Source organism: Capsicum annuum, chromosome 5, assembly GCF_002878395.1.
Source record: "Capsicum annuum cultivar UCD-10X-F1 chromosome 5, UCD10Xv1.1, whole genome shotgun sequence".
In the NCBI taxonomy this organism is placed as follows: Eukaryota; Viridiplantae; Streptophyta; class Magnoliopsida; order Solanales; family Solanaceae; genus Capsicum; species Capsicum annuum.
In genome coordinates this window covers 115,170,705-115,176,393 of record NC_061115.1, presented here as the reverse complement: position 1 = coordinate 115,176,393, position 5,689 = coordinate 115,170,705, and the positions used below count along the sequence as shown (strand labels likewise).

At 34.8% G+C, this 5,689-nt stretch overlaps 1 pseudogene; it reads right to left on the bottom strand.

The window, feature by feature from the left end:
- Positions 1-1,967: 1,967 nt before the first annotated feature.
- LOC107852627 lies at positions 1,968-2,587 on the bottom strand (annotated as a pseudogene).
- Positions 2,588-5,689: the final 3,102 nt, after the last annotated feature.

Sequence of the window (5,689 nt, the reverse complement as noted above, 5' to 3'; positions counted from 1 at the left end):
ATAGCATGTGGAGTACCAAGCCTAGATAATATATTCTTAAAAAATGTTATGACATTGCGACCCTAATTATTAGGAAGTGCAACCGCTTCCACCCATTTACACATAGTTGACTGCTACCAAAATGTATTTCATGTCATAAGAACTCACAAGTGGACCCATGAAATCAATTCTCCACACATTAAATAGCTCTAACTCAAGAATAGGTGTCATGGGGAGCTAATTCTTCTGCGAGATGTTTCCTTGTGAATGGCATTGGTCAGAGGCCTTAGCATAATCATGTGCATCTTTATAAATAGTTGCTTAGTAGTAACCACACCGCAGAATTTTGTAGGTCATGTGAGTACCACCATGGTAACCCACAAATAAAGACGAATGGTTGGCCCTAAGAATACTCATCATCCTAACTTTAAGAATACACCTATGAATCACACCATCTGCAAACACCCGAAATAAGTAAGAGTCATCCCAGAAAAAGTGTCATACCTCATGCATAAATCATTTTTACTATTGAAACAACAAGTCTTTCGGGATGAGATCACTTGCCAAATAACTGGCAAGATAAGCAAACCAGGGGATTAAGTCTTGTAATGCTGCCAAGACTCGCTCATCTAGAAAAGTATCATCAATCTTAAGATCATCCCTTAATTTAAGCATCTCTTATTCTTCTAGGCGGGATAGATGGTTTGCAACCTGATTTTCTATAACCTTCCATTCATTGACCTCAAAGTCAAACTCGTGCAGCAATAGTACCCACCGAATCAATCTAGGTTTCACATCTTTCCTCATATTAAGGTACCTCAGAGCAGAATGATCAGTATGCACATTGACTTTCGTCGCAATCAAATAGGACTGGAATTTCTCAAAAAAAAAAAACACTACCGTAAGTAACTACTATTCAGTAACCATATAATATTTCTATATGGGGTTGGGTGCTTTGTAGGGATAATAGATAGGATGAAGTATTTTCTCATATCTTTGGCCTACAACAGTTCCTAAGGCCACATCACTAATGTCACACATCACCTCGAATAGAGGAGTCCAATCCGAAGACCCAATGATAGGACCAGAAATCAAATTCTCTTTAAGGCATTCAAAGGCCTTGAGACAAACATCATCAAACACATATTTCACCTCTTTCTTCAATAACTTGAATAAAGGATTTGAAATTTTTGTGAAGTCATTGATGAACCACTGATAGAACCTTGCATGACCCAAGAAACTCCACATACCTTTAATAGAAATAAGTGGAGACAATTTTTCAATCACCTCAATTTTAGTCCTATCTACCTCTATTCCCTTCTTTGAAATCTTGTGTCTAAGAACTATTCCCTCCTTAACCATAAAGTGACACTTCTCCTAATTCAACACAAAGTTGTACTCTTTGCATCTCTGAAGTGCATTAGCCAAGTGCACCAAAAAACCATAGAATTAGTCACCCACAACCAAGAAATCATCCATAAAGACCACACTACAAGAAAATGTACAATTAGCAACAACAACATTATTGTTGGCTTAGATAAATAAATGGAAACAACTTAATTTTATTGTTTCTACCTCTTGTAATTTTTAACCACAGTTTATTTATCGTTGCCAAAAATTATAATTTTGTAGCTACATTCTATAGTTAATATAAAAAATTGCAATAATATTTTCACAACAAACATAATTTGTTGCCTAATTTTAATAAAAGGCAACAACTTAATTTAATTGTTGTTATTTTATAAAATATTTGTCAATAATAATTTTTTATTGCTAATCTGCTTAATTAGACATTTAATTTTTTTAATACTTTTTAATTTTCCGCCAAAAATAAGGCGGCAAATCCCCAAAATATGAGACCGCCTCTTAATTTCCTCCAAAATAACGCAATTAGGTTTTTCTTTCCATTGTTATACATACCCAAGCTCTCATCTCTTCTCTTATTTATCTACTGCACCATTTACTCACACTATTTCTTTGATTGCTTCCTCTAATTTTAGTGAGTTATTACTTATAATTTAGTCTATATATATATAGTTTGATTGCTTGTTTCTTGAGTTATTGTGTTCTTTTTAATTTGTGAATCCTATGTGTTTATGTGATTTGTTGATGAACGTAAAGCTGGTGAAAATAGTCTTTAGCAGGCTTAATCACATCGTAGCTAAGAGCAAATAGGTAACCTGAAACAAGGTCGAGTTTCGGGTGAGCTATCATAGTGGATTTCAATTGTCCATTGAAATCAAACCACCCTTCTATTTTAAGGTCACCAGTAGATATCACCTTAACATGATATGGAAAATCATCTTAGACATCGCGAGTAATCAATTGTTGAAATAGAACAACCCAACGTTAGCAACACCAGTTCCTTTACTATGATCAATAATTCAGAAAAGTTCATGAGCATAAAAAAACATAAGCCTTGCTATCCCTGAATGTCCATGTAATTCCCCAATGACTTTAGGAAAATAGGGCACTCCAATGCTTTTTCTTAAACAAATTATTCTGTTGCAGTACACTGACAAGTGTAGCTAGCTGTCCCATCTTTGAATTGAACAGCATAAACCATGCCATCTCCATCAAAGAAATGGTGTTCGTCTGTTGGTTCAAAAATGGGTTAGCTCCGTTACAAACATAGACACCTTGCACACATTTGGGTATTTTTCCGATCACCTGTAGTGATTGAGTGACAGTTTTTTCAAGTACAGGAGCGAAGTTCCCTAAAATCTGAACTCGTGGGTCAGCTATTTTAGGTAAAGAATGTTTGAGTTCGTCTTTTGTTTAGGCACTTTCTACAGCATCTAAAGCCATTGCTGCTGCTTTCGGCACTAAATTCCACTTGAAAGTTTTGGTATTTTCTTGTTTTGGTTATGAAGTTGTGGTTGGTTTTGGAGTGGAAATAGTGTTGGTTTTTGGTGTTTGATAAGTTGTAGATTATTTAGGAAAATGAAGAATAAAAGGTTCTTGATGTGAGCAATTAATATTGGGAAATTGTCTTTGACTTTTGATTAGGGGAAAAGAGAGTTTACGACAACCATCTATCTGTGCTAATTTTAAAAGGTACGGTCTTCCAACTGAAAACTAATGGAAAAATAAGGTGCCTCAGTAACAGACTGAGCGAAAGGAGGCTGGTAATGAATCTGTATAGTCAGTGGAGGGTAAAGTGACCTCAATTGTTGTTACCTATGTTGCTTAGACTCTTCAATAATGCTAGTGGGTGCATGTTGGATTCGCCAAAAGTAGTGTATTTTTGGAGAATTTGACATCGGTGCGGCATCAAAAGTGAAAAGTCTGCGCAACTTAGGTTGTTACTACTACACAACCTAAACAAACTGAGCCTAAATAGACTGTTAAGCACATTAAGGATAATTTGAGGAAGAACCAGCAAGGTTTAGAGTGGAACTTGCCATGGAAAACTATAGGTACTTCAATAGTGGTTAACGAAGTACTTTATGTCGCAAATACATTTCAAACCTTCAATAAAGGACAAAAGTGGACACAAAGGCAATGCAAAAGATAGTTGGAAAGGGGAAGGCTCTATATCTATCCCTATTGATAATTGTTAACATCTTAACCTAGAATGTTAAGAGGCCTTAATCGCCTCACTAAGCAGAAAAATCCCCTGCAATTACTCAAGTGTTGGATTGATTGGTCTGTTAAATAAAATTTAAATGAATAAAGTTAAATATTCATCTTGACTAAAATTTAAGTGAATAAAGTTAAATATTCATCTTGACTAAAATTTAAGTGAATAAAGTTAAAGAGGTGTTTGCAGAACCTATTATTTATCAAGTCATATTTGTCCCTAAGCAAGTAGAATTTGATATAATAACTGTGTATGCTTATAGCACTAAGGAAGAGAGGAGAGAACTTTGGGAATTTTTTGGTGCAAGCAAGGATGAACATCACTGGTCCATGGTTACTCATTGAAGTGCTTACGTTGCTCTTGCAAGTGGCTAAGCTACTCAAGTTTCTCTTGTAAGTCGTTAAGCTGGTCAGGTTTCTCTTTTAAAGGGATAAGCTGCTCAAGGTGCTCTTGTAAGTGGTTTAGCTGCTCGAGTTGCTCTTGTAAGTCGTTAAGATGCTCGAGTTGTTCTTTTAAGTGGCCAAGTTGCTCAAGTTGTTGTTGTAAGCTGTTAAGCTACACAGGTCACTGTAAGTGGCCAAGCATGCCTGTTGGCTGTTGCAAATGGCCATGCAGCTATGATGGTTGCTGCAAATAGCCGAGTTGCAAAGGCAAGTGTTTAACCTCACTACGTTGCTGCTGCTAATGTACAATCTAGCATAACAATTGCATGTGCCTAACCTGGCAAAGCATTGTGCACGATAGTACTGCACTATACATGGGTATTTTACTTTGTAGGAACTATACATGATTTGATCTTACCAGTTTGATGGAAGAGAAATTATATATGTGGAAAAGGATAACCTGAGCACCATTATTTCGGTTGACCTTTTGCAGTGACTTCAAGGAGCATAATATACCAAACTCTTATGGTTGTAGCAGTTCATGCTCTTATTACAGGTCATGCAACCGTGTTCTAGCTATTGCTGAGAACGTGAATGTCTACTTTCATCTAGGGCTTCCTTCTACTTCTAGCTTTAGTGCACCGGGATGCCCTTTATACTCGTTGATTAATTTGAAGGCTAGTAGATAGTCGAGTGTTTGTCTAGTACCCTTCTTACTTATTGTTATTATCACTCTCATGCTATCTTATTTCTTCGATTATAATATTACGTGTTGTTTCCTTGTTTCAGTTATTGAATTATTTGTTGTGGTTAAACTCAATCATAATGTCATTTTTATATTTACAAGCATCACTTCTTTCACTTGATCAGGATGGTCTTTCAAAGTAAGTTTACAAGAGAGACTTTTCATTGAACCAAATTAAGTTTTCTTTGTACTGGTAGATAATACTATCAACAATTCTCTTCTATATATATCTCCTAAAATTTAATGTCGTTCATTGGCTATATACTAGAAATCATATGGCCTTTCATTTAATGTGTGGCAATTTGTGCGTCTAAAAAAAAGGCCTGCAAAATGATCTGTGAGCTCAAAATAATATTAGGACGTTCTATCCACGGTTAAATTTTCAAGATTCAAGAAAATAATAAATAGTTATAATACAAACACTAATGTGTACATAGCTCTCAACAAGGCTTTGTCGGGCTCCTTTTCATTTATTCTTCTTCTTCTAAAATTAGTTTTTTTTGTTGTTTGTAATGTTTATAGATTTTTTTATTTTTTGCAACTATATTCTCACTGGATCCTTACCGTTACTTAACATATATTTTAAATATTGAGTTAAACCACTTGAATCATTATTTTTTTTTTGTCTTGAAAGCTCTTTTTGGCCTTTATTTTAACTTTTTATAATATGAAGGCTTTCTCTAACATTTACTTTCTTTATTTTTTTTTTAAAAAATTCATATAATTTTATGTTTATTGATATGGAACTCTCTGTAGGTAAGTATATAATGGATAAAAGTTGGATGCATATTGAAAATAGGACGTTACCGCAATACTTAAATGGTGTGGAACAATTTCTAAACTTTGCATTTTCCAATCTTGAGGTTGGTGTAAAAATTCAATGTCCGTGCATGAAATGTAATAATGTTCTTTGGAAAATGCAAGACGAAGTGAGAATAGGCTTTCGTAGATGGGGAATAATACAAACGTATAAAAGGTGGTGAAATGTTGCATGATATG